The 15068-nt window shown below is 42.9% G+C and overlaps 1 pseudogene; it reads left to right on the top strand.

The window, feature by feature from the left end:
• The window catches only part of LOC106605742 (catechol O-methyltransferase domain-containing protein 1-like), a 51676-nt pseudogene that overhangs the window by 22527 nt on the left and 14081 nt on the right, over positions 1-15068 (top strand).

The following is a 15068-nucleotide window of genomic DNA, read 5'->3' as shown; positions in this document are numbered from 1 at the left end:
GTGCAGTGTGATGGCGATTGCATCGTCTGTGGACCTATTTGGGCGGTAAGCAAATTGAAGTGGGTCTAGGGTGACAGGTAGGGTGGAGGTGATATGATCCTTGACTTGTCTCTCAAAGCACTTCATGATGACAGAAGTGAATGCCACGGGGCGATAGTCATTTAGTTCAGTTACCTTAGCTTTCTTGGGAACAGGAACAATGGTGGCCATCTTGAAGCATGTGAGGACAGCAGACTGGGATAGGGATTGATTGAATACATCCGTAAACAAGGCCGGAAGCCTTGCGAGGGTTAACACGTTTTACTCACGTCGGCCACGGAGGAGGAGAGCCCGCAGTCTTTGGTAGCAGGCCGCGTTGGTAGCACTGTATTGTCCTCAAAGCGAGCAAAGAAGTTGTTTAGTTTGTCTGGGAGCAAGACGTCGGTGTCCGCGACGGGATTGGTTTTCTTTTTGTAATCAGTGATTGACTGTAGACCCTGCCACATACGTCTCGTGTCTGAGCCGTTGAATTGCGACTCTACTTTGTCTCTATGCTGATGCTTAGCTTGTTTGATTGCCTTGCGGAGGGAATAACTACACTGTTCGTATTCAGCCATATTTCCAGTTGCCTAGCCATGATTAAATGAGAGGGTACGTGCTTTCAGTTTAGCGCAAATGTTGCCATCAATCCACAGTTTCTGGTTAGGGAAGGTTTTAATAGTCACAGTGGGTACAACATCTCCTATACACTTCCTTATAAACTCACTCACTGAGTCAGCATATACATCAATGTTTTTATCTGAGGCTACCCGGAACATATCCCAGTCAACGTGATCGAAGCAATCTTGAGGCGTGAAATCCGATTGCAATTTGGAATTTGATTTGCGATATAGATGAAAAACACTTGGGTGAACTGTTAGAATCATAGAAATAGAATGATTATTCTAATTCTGCGGTTTGTGTTTGGCATGACAACAAATTAAAAAGCCAGATAGGAGTTATGACAGGGTATAGGGTATAAGTGAAGGGGAGAAGACAGGTTAAGTATTTTAATTGTGATTGTGTATGTGTGCCATTCAGAGGGTGAATGGGTGAAACTGAAGACTTAAGTGCCTTTGAACGGGGTATGGTAGTAGGTGCCAGGTGCACTGGTTTGAATGTGTTGGGTTTTTCATGCTCAACCGTTTCCCGTTTGTATCAAGAATTGTCCACCACCCAAAGAACATCCAGGGAGTGCAACTAAATATAACAAATAATTAGGGACATCTTCCTAATATTGAGTTGCACTCCCTTTTGGCCTCAGAACAGCCTCAATTTGTCGGGGCCTGGACTACAAGGTCTCGAAAGCGTTCCACAGGGACGTTGGCTCTTGTTGACTCCAATACTTCCCACAGTTGTGACAAATTGGCTGGATGCCCTTTGGGTGGTGGACCATTATTGATACACACGGGAAACTGTTAAGCATTAAAATCCCAGCAGTGTTGCAATTCTCGATACACTCAAACTGGTGCGCCTGGCACCTGCTACCATACACCGTTCAAAGGCACTTTAATCTTTTGTCTTGCCCATTCTCCCTCTGAATGGCTGACATAAACAATCCATGTCACAATTGTCTCAAGGCTTAAAAATCATTATTTAACCTGTCTCCTCCCCTTCATCTACACTAATTGAAGTGGATTTAACAGGTGACATCAATAAGTGATCAAAGCCTTCACCTGGTCAGTCTATGTCATGTTTCTAATGTTTTGTACACTCAGTGTGCCCCTTGACTTTTTCCACATTTTGTTATGTTACAGCCTTATTCTAAAATGTATTAAATCGTTTTTTGAATCATAAATCTACACACAATACCCCATAATGACAAAGCAAAAACAGAATTTTAGAAATGTTTGCTAATTTATAAAAAATAAAAAATGAAATATTCCATTGAGATAAGTATTAAGAAACTTGACTTAGTTCTTTGTTGAAGCACCTTTGGCAGTGATTACAGCCTCAAGTATTCTTGGGTAGGATATTACAAGCTTGGCACACCTGTATTTGGGGAGTTTCTCCCATTCTTCTCTGCAGATCCTCTCAAGCTCTGTCAGGTTGGATGGGGAGCGTCGCTGCCAAGCTGTTTATAGTTCTCTCCAGAAATGTTCGATCGGGTTCAAGTCCGGGCTCTGGCTGGGTTACTCAAGGACATTAAGAGACTTGTCCCGAAGCCACTCCTGCATTGTCTTTGCTGTGTGCTTAGGGTTGTTGTCCTGTTGGAAGGTGAACCTTCGCCCCCAGTCTGAAGTCCTGAGCACTCTGGAGAAGGTTTTCATCAAGGATCTCTCTGTACTTTGCTCCGTTCATTTTTCCCTCTATCCTGACTGGTCTCTCAGACCTTGCCGCTGAAAAACATCCCCACAGCATGATGCTGCCACCACCATGCTTCACCGTAGGGATGGTGCCAGGTTTCCTCCAGACATGACGCTTGGCATTCAGGCCCAAGAGTTCAATCTTGGTTTCATCAGACTAGAGAATCTTGTTTCTCATGGTCAGAGTCCTCTAGGTGATTTTTTGCAAACTCCAAGCGGGCTGTCATGTGCCTTTTAGTGAGGAGTGGCTTCCGTCTGGCCACGCTACCATAAAGGCCTGATTGGTGGAGTGCTACAGAGATGGTTGTCCTTCTGGATGGTTCTCCCATCTCCACAGAGGAACTCTGGAGCTCTGTCAGTGACCATCGGGTTCTTGGTCACCTCCCTGACCAAGGCCCTTCTCCCCTGATGGCTCAGTTTGGCCGGGTGGACAGCTCTAGGATGAGACATGGTGGTTCCAAACTTCTTCCATTTAAGAATGATGGAGGCCACTGTGTTCTTGGGGACCTTCAATGCTGCAGAAATGTTTTGGTACCCTTCCCCAGATCTGTGCCTCGACACAATCCTGTCTCTGAGCTCTACGGACAATTCCTTTGACCGCATAGCTTGGTTTTTGCTCTGACATGCATTGTCAACAGTGGGAGCTTATATAGACAGGTCTGTGCCTTTCCAAAGCAAGTCCAATCAATTGAATTTACCACAGGTGGATGCCAATTAAGTTGTAGAAACATCTCAAGTATGATCAATGGAAACAGGATACACAGGAGCTCATTTTCGAGTCTCATAGCAAAGGGTCTGAATACTTATGTAAATAAGGTATTTCAGTTTTTTATTTGTAATACATTTGCAAAAAATTATAAACCTGTTTTGGCTTTGTCATTGTGGGGTATTGTGTGATGAGAATTGTTTTTTTTAATCCATTTTAGAATAAAGCTGTAATATAACAAAATGTGGGGAAAAAAACAAGGGGTCTGAATACTTTCCGAATGCACTATATTAATATATACATATACATATATATACACACACTGAACAAAAATGCTTCATGACCTGAAATAGAAGATCCAAGAAATGTTCCATGCACAAATTTGTTTACATCCTGTTAGTGAGAATTTCTCCTTTGCCAAGAGAATCCATCCACCTGACAGGTGTGGCATTTCAAGAAGTTAATTAAACAGCATGATTATTACACAGGTGCACCTTGTGCTGGGGACAATAAAAGGACACTCTAAAATGTGTAGTTTTGTCACACAACACAATGTCACAGCTGTCTCAAGTTTTGAGGGAGCGTGCATCTGGCATGCTGAATGCAGGAATGTTCATCATAGCTGTTGCCAGAGAACTGAATGTTCATTTCTCTACCATAAGCTACTTCCAACATCGTTTTAGAGAATTTGCCAGTACGTCTAACCGGCCTCACAACCGTAGACCACGTGTAACCACGCCAGCCCAGGAGCTCCACATGCGGCTTCTTCACCAGTGGGATCGTCTGAGACCAGCCACCTGGACAGCTGATGAAACTGAGGAGTATTTATGTCTGTAATAAAGCCCTTTATTTGCTGGAAAACTCAGTCTGATTGGCTGGGCCTGGCTCCCCAGTAGGTGGACCTGGCTACGAAGTGGGTGGGCCTATGCCCTCGCAGGCCCACACATGGCTGCGCCCCTGCCCAGTCATGTGGCAATCTATACATTAAGGCCAAATGAATTCATTTCAATTGACTGATTTCCTTATATGAACTGTAACTCAGTAAAACTGTTGACATTTTTGCATGTTGCGTTTATATTTTTGTTCAGTATATGTAAAAACATATATCTAAATCCTCCTACCTGACTCTCTACTACTAAGAAAATAAAAAGAGAAAATAAAAAAGAGCCCTATTAACTTCTAAAAGATCCTCCCCATCCCCCAAAATCCCTTCCAACACCCCCCAACCCTGTCCAACCTCAATGACCCTACACTTCAATCTTTCCCTCTCAACACACGCTCCACCGTTTCATCGACCATACACTCCAGACACAAACGATTCACCTGCTTGCCAACCATATGTAATGATGAGTTCAATGTACAATGTACTAAGCTCAACCGAGCAAACACCACCTCTTCCTTCCTAATCTGACCTTTGAATATTGGTCCACCGACCTTTCTTTGGAGGGCCTATAAATGCCGGCCCTTGGCTCAGAGTCCCATCTCTTCTGCCACACATCTATCAAAATGGCTCTGATCTTACATTTGGCCTCACCTCTACCCAGTGGAGCATGAATACAAATTATACCTTGTTTTAAAGACCTTTTGGCTATCTGGTCTACAATTTCATTCCCTTCCACGCCCGAGAGGGCTGGGATCCAGCAGAATCTCACTGCTACACCCAGTCTATCTCGATTCTCCATAATAGCATTAAGGCTTCCAATAGTAGATCACTCCTATTAGATTTGCTAGAGGATAAACTCCTCAATACAGACAGAGAATCTGAGCATAATACAATTCTAACAGGTTGAACATCCTCCACCCACTGGACGGCAACTACTATTGCCAACATTTCAACAGAGTATAGAGACAGATAATCTGTTAGTCTTCTACATATCTGCACATCAAATTCAGGAATGTAAACACCTGCTCCTGTGCAACCACTATCTGGGTCCTTGGAGCCATCTGTGAAAAGTGGTAAAAATGCATAAAAGCTTCTACAAATGTAATTGTCAACCAGTTTCCCTATCACTGACCTTTGACCGATCTTTTATTTTTTCCACCAAGATTAAATCAACAACAGGAGCCGGTAGTAACCAAGGAAGAACATCCCCCATCACCACAGGAGGGCCAAACCCTCCCCAGCACGCTTTCCAACTGTCCATCCAAAGCCACTGCCTTGTCTACTATATTCCCAACATTCATCATGTGTTTCATGTACTTGATACCAATCCACTGATTCCGCTCCGGTCATTACCACAATCCCGTCCTTCCCAATTAAGGTGCCACCAACCTCCTGTGGTGTGCACCTTATACACCCTTTGTGCTCTCCAACAGTGGGATGATCAGCCTGTCCAAAGGCATCTCTCCTGCCTCCACTTACAAGGCATTTAAAAAAATAAAATACATTTAAGGCAGAAATGTAAACTAAAAATTGTAATCTAAAGTTTACATTTATTGTCTGGAAGTATAGCGGCTCTGACATCGTACAAAACTTTGCTTTGGTATCCAACCAGTGTTCTCTCTCTGAGTTCCATCATCCCTTGGCTGGGAGGAATCAACTGCAAACAAATCATGTCACCACTCCCTCCTTTACTGAACATAGCCCAGCCTGAGATCAAAACAATGGAAGGATACAGACACACGTTGCTCCTGAGAGCGATTGGCCTCTTCCAGGAGTTAATACAGTGATCTCTGTGTGAAACAAAAGGGTCTGGCTAGCAACATCTGCTTGGCTGGGCTCGCTTAGGGCCTCCTCTCTGTCTCTCTTTTTTTCTTACTTTCGCTTTCTCACACCCTCTTTCTTGTTTTCTCTCTAACTATCTCTCTTCCCTCTATATCCCTTTCTCTCCTCTTTCCCTCTCCTTTTAAAATATGTTAAAAGTCAATTATCTCCACCACTTGTTCCTGACATCATGGTGCTAATACGAGCTGCTCTTGACCTTACGGCTGTGTGTCTTGGTTCAGATGAAACCGTGGCGTCGCACCATGATTGGATTAACTTCAGATGTGCTGTGTGTCTTGCTCTATTACACTGGACACTCTGATATCCACACACACACGCACGCACGCACACACACACACACACGCAGGCATACACACACACACCCTCCAGCTACCCTATATGTCCCACTATCTCCACTCCTCTACAACCCACTCTGAGGTCCATCTGTCACACACATTTGCATGCACACATAGAAAACATTGCATACACAAACACACACACACACACACACCCACATGACACACCCCTATCACACATACTCAGGGCTCCTAATAATCATATCCCGTGTCCCTCTTCCTCCATGATGAGTAGCCTGGAGAAACTCTTTCCATCTTTCTCACTCTCTGTCTCTGTCCCCTCCATCTCTCTCTCCATCCCTTCAGTCAGTCCAGAGGGTCCATCTCTCTGAGAGACCTTATAATCGAGTCAATTAAGAGGGTTCAATGGCCATGGCAAATTGATCTGATTTATAACATTATCATTAGCAGTTCTAATGTGGGAGAGAAAGAGCCTGACTGGAGAGGATGGGAGGGGCAATGGGAGGGGCAATTTGAGTTACTTTATATATTCCTAATATGAGTATTGACATATCACAAGCCGCACAAAAGATTTGCGGACTTGCAAACTGGCAGAAGGAGAATATGTTCCTTTCCCCTAAAAAAAAAACAATAGTTATTATTATGAGATATTCCTGCGTCACCTAATATTCAGACAACTGTCAGCATCTCCAGAAATAGTAGATATATCTCTACCTTGTAGAAACTCCAAGTGTGACTGACAGACTCTGGCACACACCACACCACACACAATCACGTACGCACACACCGATGGCACTGCCAGTCAGCCAGGGGGTTAGAATAGACAGCCGCGAGAGTTGCTGCCTTCAAATCCGAGAGACTCAACCGCTAATTGTTTCTGAAGAAATGACATTTTGTCTTCCTCGGTTCCTTGCTTAAGGTGTCAGCACCTCAGCGCCTCTCGCTCATACCTGAGGTTTCACAGGGCCTCCGGTGCCCCCCAGCACACCGTTTGATGTTTCTGAGGACTGTCACCTCGTCGCGTGACTCCATGGTAATTGAAATCGGTATTTATTTACATGCCAGGTAATAGAAAAGATGCCTCAGTGATTTAAAAGTCAAACAACCCCACCTGCCACTCAAACCTGGTTTTATGCGGTGGCAGATTCCCTACGTTCCAATGGGTTTAGAGATAGAAAAGAGGGATGATAGTGCTGTAAATTGAACTGGTAAATCCCTCTACATTTTCCCACAACACTATTTTTCTAGAGCAAGCTATTTTCCAGATTTTCCATGATTGGAAATGAATGTTTTTGAAGATATTTTATTACATTTCAATCTAAATTCAGCTAACTCTTGAGGAGTGACCTAGATGCAAAACAGAGGTCCTTTGTGAGTGTGTCTGTGTGTGTATGTGCAGCACAGGAGCCTGCTGAAGGGAGAATGGCTCATAATAATGGCCAGAACGGAGCAAATGGAATGGCATCAAACACCTGGAAACCATGTCCTTGATGTATTTGATACCATTCCACTGATTCCGCTCCAGTCATTACCACGAGCCTGTCCTTCCCAATTAAGGTGCCACCAACCTCCTGTGGTGTGCACGTTATGTACCCTTATTGCTCTCCAATTGAATTTTGTGGGCTCCAAACAACCACAGGCCTCAGCCCAGGTCCAACACAGACACAGTCACCAAGTTAGTTGGAGCAAATCAACGTCAGCCAGCCTGTCTTCTATAGTGTTTGGTGTAGACTGTAGAGGAATCTTGAAGCAACCCTGTCATGTTAGGAGACATCAGCTGTCAAATGGAGGCCAAATCTAAAGATGTCAATTGAAACCCCCATCAGAAAGAAAATGTCTGTCAATTGTCTTGACGTTCTGCTCTGCTACGATTAACATCACTTAGCATTCATGCATGCAGACCTTTCTGACTGGTAAGAGAATGTTGGTCTGTTAAATGCTAAACTTACTTCGGTAACTAAGCAATACATCACAGGCATCCCATAATACAAGTCTGGCATTACAAGCATGTCAATACTTGAACTGGTGATGTCACTAAATTCATCAAGGCCCATAAGACACGACAAGTTTCCTGATTAAGCAAAACAGCAGTTGTAGTCAGCCCTCTTCCCATTATTAGACAGGGCTAGGACTGCAGATTTGCTAGACAGCATTGCCACTTTCTGGTGAAATGCTGGTATTACACTACAGTTCCTATAAAGAGACATATAGGCCTACATTGGGATTAGTATAACGCTGATAGTGTATCCAAACTCAACTCTGGACCTCAAAGCCACTTCCACTGCATGTTTTAATTGTTACCCTCTAATCAGGGACTGATTTAGACCTGGGACACCAGGTGTGTGTAATGAATTATCAGGTAGAACAGAAAACCAGCAGGCTCCAGACCTCGTTCGGTAAGAGTTGGATACCCCTGGCACGGTAGCCTAAGCACGGTAACAATTAAGTATTTTACTGTGATTGTTTCCTATCAAAATGGTCAAAAATAAACAACAATAGTTTCTTAGCAAAGAGCAACTTCTCAAGCAAGAATTTGGATAGGACTGTCTTGGAGTGGTCTGAGTGGAGGGGAAAACCAAAAATGTCACCAGGCAGGATAAAACTCTGTCCCATCAAAACAGGCTGAAATTTCAGGCGGTCTTTTCAAACAGCTCTCACACTAAAAGAGCATTCTCATAATTTTCACAGTTTCACAGTATTATTCTAACCTCATAGTGTGGAAATATATATATAAAACACAGCAAAATCATGTTTTTGACTGCACTGGGCCTTTAAGGAATCATGAACATCAATCTCAAAAGTTCTGGGATTGAGTTTGTGCCTACCCTACCACAAACTAGGCCTATACCCTCCTACTGCTCGTTGTGCCTTCATGCATATGTACATGTTTCCTGCACTGTATTCACTACCTTCTTCAAAAGACATGAAAACAGGATCCTCCTGAATTATTTTGTTTCATATTAAAACAATTGAACAAGTCCCACCTTACTCTTACCACTACATCACTGGTGAGGAGGAAGAGGAGCAAGGAGCGGGGAAGCCCACTGCAGATGGCAACACATCTCCACGTTCCTTAAACAGACACAAAGAGCAGCTGAGGGACCCGCTTGTGTCTGTAAAATGTGCCAGGGACCAGTAGGTACTTGGCACATGTAGCAGGAACAATTAGCGTCACATAAGCATAGGCCTGGAGCAGCGGGGGAACCAGAGAGAGGATGTGGGAAACAACAAAGCATCTAATTTTCACTGGGAAGACCTGAGATGAGCTGAGCTGAGCAGAGCTGCAAGCTCACTCCAAGACATCCCTTACTTTTCCCTTCCTTTACCCGTCACCACTCAGAGATTTCGGGCAAGTTTTTTCCCCCCCAAAGACAGCTCAAGTCATGGCTCATTTAATTGATGTGTACTTGTGGGCAAGGAGGTTTTGTTTGCATCCGTGCATCCCTAATTAGGGAATTGACAGAGGAAGCATGCTGTCCTTGGAGAGAACTCCCTTCCCACTCACATCCTCCAAAATCTGTTTTAAACAAGCCTGTTTCTCTCCCCCATCACAAACCTATGAAAAGCTGAAATGAAAAGTTAAACTAGTGTTGTTTCTTCATGACACAATTTCAGCAGCAGGCCTAGTTGTGAGCGAGTTAAAGGAAACACACGGACAGGCAGCAGCCAAACTGTGTGACTGACTTGAATACCAAAAATTCTGTTGGGCTGGGATCTCTTAACCGGCTAAATAGAAAACAAGTTGTTTCAAAAGATTATGCAAAGTACAGTACGCTGTAACATTAGCTGTAATTTGATGGTGCTAATCTTTCCTATTCACTTGGGATTGAAGCCTGCAGATCTCTCCTAACACATAATGACATCTACAGAAAATATGTGTTGCGTAGTATAGATTCAGCTGAACTAAGGTCTATTCTTTTATCTTACGTTGAACATACACTTTAACATCAATTTGATTGAACAGTATTTCTCATACTCAACCCCAATGTTATGCCACTAGGGGGCAACAAATGGCAATTTATTTTTAGTATTTGTTTTTTATTATTTGACTCTCTGTACTGTATACAGTGGGCTTCAAACAGAGGTTCCCTATGGATGAAACCTTGAAAACTCTTCTGTTACATCATGGGGTGGTGTCTGGAAAACCCATTGTGAGGAAAGTGTTCTTGTGAAACATGTACATACAGAGCGGCCGATATATTGTCCCTCGCCCTAAAATGGTAGTTCCAAACAAACACACAAGGAGGTCAGTGAATTTTCCCATACACTTTGTATAAATAAGAGACCCACATTCACTCAATACACTCTCTTTGGTGTTCTCTCTATACAGCTGAATAGACACACTTCCAAAAGGTCTCCAGATATCAAGATGTACAATGCCTTTGGAAAGTATTCAGACCCCTTGACTTTTTCCACATTTTGTTACAGCCTAATTCAAAATTTTTTTTTTTAATCCTCAGCAATATACACACAAGCGAAAACAGGTTTTTAGGAATTTTTGCAAATGTATTAAAAAGGAAAAACTGAAATACCTTATTTACATAAGTATTCATACCGTTTGCTATGAGACTCGCAATTGAAATCCGGTGCATCCTGTTTCCATTGATCATCCGTGAGATGTTTCTACAACTTGATTGGAGTCCACCTGCGGTAAATTCAATTGATTGGACATGATTTGGAAAGGTACACACCTTTCTATATAAGGTCCACAGTTGACAGTGCATGTCAGAGAAAAACCAAGCCAGAAGCTCGAAGGAATTGTCCGTAGAGATCCGAGACAGGATTGTGTCAAGGCACAGATCTGGGGAAGGGTACCTAATCAATTCTGCAGCATTGACGGTCCTAAAGAACAGTGGCCTCCATCATTCTTAATTGGAAGAAGTTTGGAACCAGCAAGACTCTTCCTAGAGCTGGTCGCCCGGCCAAACTGAGCAATCAGGTGGAGAAGGACCTTGGTCAGGGAGGTGACCTAGAACCTGATGGTCACTCTGACAGAGCTCTAGAGTTCCTCTGTGGAGATGGGAGAACCTTCCAGAAGGACAACCATCTCTGCAGCACTCCATCAATCAGGCCTTTATGGTAGAGCGGCCAGATGGAAGCCACACTTCAGTAAAAGGCACATGACAGCCCGCTTATAGTTTGCCAAAAGGCACCAAAAGACTCTCAGACCATGAGAAACAAAATTCTCCGGTCTGATGAAACCAAGAATGAACTTTTTGGCCTGAATGCCAAGCGTCACTTCCGGAGGAAACCTGGCACCATCCCTACGGTGAAGCATGGTAGTGGCAGCATCATGCTGTGGGGATGTTTTTCAGCAGCAGAGACTGGGAGACTAGTCAGGATCGAGGCAAAGTTTAACGGAGCAAAGTACAGAGAGATCCTTGATGAAAACTTGCTCCATAGCGCTCAGGATCTCAGACTGGGGTGAAGGTCACAACAACCCTAAGCACACAGCCAAGACAATGCAGGAGTGGCTTCGGGACAAGTCTCTGAATGTCCTTGAGTGGCCCAGCCGGACTTGAACCCGATCGTACATCTCTAGAGAGACCTGAAAATAGCTGTGCAGCAACGCTCCCCATCCAACCAGACAGAGCTTGAGAGGATCTGCAGAGAAGAACGGGAGAAACTCCCCATATGCAGGTGTGCCAAGTTTGTAGCGTTAAACCCAAGAAGACTCAAGGCTGTAATCGCTGCCAAAGGTGCTTCAACAAAGTACTGAGTAAAGGGTCTGAAAACTTATATAAATGTGATATTTCAATTTTTTATTTTAATAAATTAGCAAACTAAAATCCTGTTTTTTCTTTGTCATTATGGGGTATTGTGTGTAAATTGATAAGGGGGGAAAAAATATTGAATACATTTTAGAATAAGGCTAACCTACCAAAATGTGGAAAAAGTCAAGAGGTCTGAATACTTTCCGAAGGCACTGTATTTCTGCATTGGGCTTGTTCTTGCACTAACAGGTAAATATCTAGCTATAGAATGATGTAGTTCATACCAAACAGATATAATAATTGATTGTTTAGAAGTACAGTAAAGTTCTGCTTTATAGCTGTCACAAATAATCTAAGATGTGCAATGTGCGTATGAGATGCAACACTATTTGAATCTGTTGCTAGTAGAATAGCTTGTCATATTGGAATCATATTTTAATGTAACTGTTCAATGAAAATTGAAATTTTAAAAGCTCACATTAACATACCCAAATAATGTTGTTGACTCATAAGACCACTCAGTAAAACCCATCTCAAACTTGTTTTAGAAACTGTTTAAAAAATGCTTGTGATTTTCTTGTGATGTGACCTCACATTCGTTGGGCGAGACAGGCCCTTCTGGGATTTGCTTAAAACCATATTATGCAAATGACAAGCAGTTATTTTTATTTTATTTTATTCTCCGGTGGGGAGAAGGAGACTTCGGGAGAAAGGCTCAGGAGTGCACACTTCACACAAGCATATCCACTGGGCACAGACATTCATTTAATGTCTATTCCATGTTGGTTCAACGTAATTTCATTGAAACAACGTTGATTCAGTGTGTGCCTAGTGGATAGCTAGCTAGCCAGCCAAGCAATCCATAGATGGTGTTAGCAAAAAGGACAAAGCCTATACAAAAACTATCTCACCAGTCAATTTTTGTGGTTTGTAAGAGTTGGCTGTTAAGGAGCAGTTAGCAAGCATGCGAGCAATCACAGCTAACTAAGCTAGCTGGCTAGCCAACAAGAAAGCATGTCAAAGCAGAGCCTCCACACAACTTGGTTTACAAGTCTGCCTGGCGGTAGGTGCAGCCGGGCAGCCTGCCCCCATGTGGAACTCGGAGTTGGTAGCTAATTCAAATATTAGTGCATGCAGGTCTCATTGGCTGAGCTGGCAAATCAGCTGTTTTTGACTGGTAAAGCCCACACTATTCTGTTTTTTCCTTACAGTCCAAGAAAGTCACAAGCTGCTTTTTAACATCCTTAAGCACAGATTTCTTATCCTGATGTTGACAGTAATGCATTTTAGACAAAGGTTAACTTGCAAAATCCTGAACTCACTGTACACAATGTTCCAAACATGGCTTTAGGGGTGACAATCAAAATTACCTTTAGATGGGTTACAATGCAAAAACAATGTTGTTGTAACGGTTGTTTTGTTGGTCTGGGACAGGAATAAGGTCTGCACATCCAGGTAAGTCAAGGAAAGAACAACCCTGTGCTGCGGTATGTGGTGAACAACAAACTGAGGGAACATCCTGTCCTGACCAAACTCAGACTGGTAAGACTGGACTGGGTTAGAGCCAGGGTTAGGGTTGTGGTTGAGGGTTAGGGTTGAACCGGGATGTGGACATTAAGCTTGGGTTAAAGATAGACTGGTAAGACTGGACTGGGGAGAACCAGGCTATTTATGGTGGGGATCAAAAGCAGGGATGGTTCACTATAGTATCATGAGAGTTACATATTGTAAAGGCTGCATCAATTCAATTCTGGTATCAGAACAAAATGTAACACTAGGCTACTGAATATATTTTCAGCTGTTTATTAATAGAATTAGTCAAGCAGAATAAATGGTAAATGCAATCTTCGTATATACGGGTTCACTGTAACACCTCGCAGGGCAAACAGAGAACTGAAAATGACATCATAAGTTCTTCATTAAATACTCTGACAGAGATAGTTCCCGCTCACTGCTGGCCTGTCAGAGGGAGGATGAGCGTGGTTTAAACTTACTCATCCTATCGTTGGCGTGCAGGCTGGTCCCAGCCTCTAGACGCATCTTTGTTGCCAAGCATAGTTGTCTTCTAGCTTATCTTCATGTGTGTACCCGAGAGTCAGACACCCAAGGACAGTGCCTGTTTTTATGCTACAGTTAGGACAGTTTCTGCTTTTGTGCTACAGCCATCTTCCATTTTACCAGCCCCTCCCGTACACCTGTCCTTGAGCGGCCCCACAACCAGGCATTGTGTGTGTGTGTGTGTGTGTGTCAAGAGTCTACTCAGCCTACACTCCTACTAGCCAGCAACCCTCCAGTTAGTCATGTCTATTATATGTTGCTCAATCTATGTTAATACAATATAAACCTCTTAGTGCATTACAGTCCGTTCATACTTAGGCCTACATCTACTGTAAATGGTAATGCATCACATCTAATAAGTGAAATAAAACCCAACAATAGGCTACTATAACCACTAGAGGTCAGCATAGTACCATACAATCACTGCAGAGAAGCTAATAATCAGCGGTCAGCAGTCTGGGGTATGAATGTTTGGTTAGATTATGTCATAGAAAATTACTTTTTGGTATTTTGTCAAACATCTTCTCAGTGAAATAACTTCAATATCCTTCCTATATGTTGCAGAAAACCCTTGAGGACCCATGGAGCATCATGCTGGTTGCTAGTGAACAAGCACAACTGATGGCAAATCTGGCCAAACTGATCAATACCAGCAAAACCATTGAAATTGGTATGTAATGATAAAACAAGCTTGTTCCTGAAAACATTGAATATTACTATAGTATAATATTTGGAAGACACATTACTTTCTGGCAATATTTTCAATGTTTTAACACTAATTTGGAATTGTGAGTGAAATGCCCCTCATAATCAGTGTAGACTCGCTTGCTAGGCACTCAGAGGCTGTGAGAATAGACTAATGTTAATGTGGTGACTATCGGCACATGGAAATCATAAGAGGGTGGTTGACAGATATACATGCTAGGTGGAATGGGCTGAGAGTAGCTGAGGGCTAGGTTTAAAAGTCCATGATCAGATCAGTCTTAGGTCAGTTAGGATCACCACTTTATTTTAAGAATGTGAAATGTCAGAAAAATAGTAGAGAGAATGATTTATTTCAGCTTTTATTTCTTTCATCACATTCCCAGTGGGTCAGAAGTTTACATACACTCAATTAGTATTTGGTAGCGTTGCCTTTAAATTGTTTAACTTGGGTCAAATGTTTAGGGTAGCCTTCCACAACAAGTTGGGTGAATTTTGGCCCATTCCTCCTAACAGAGCTGGTGTAGCTGAGTCAGGTTTGTA

This window comes from Salmo salar, chromosome ssa01 (genome assembly GCF_905237065.1).
Source record: "Salmo salar chromosome ssa01, Ssal_v3.1, whole genome shotgun sequence".
NCBI lineage: Eukaryota > Metazoa > Chordata > Actinopteri > Salmoniformes > Salmonidae > Salmo > Salmo salar.
This window is presented reverse-complemented; position numbering and strand designations above follow the sequence as displayed.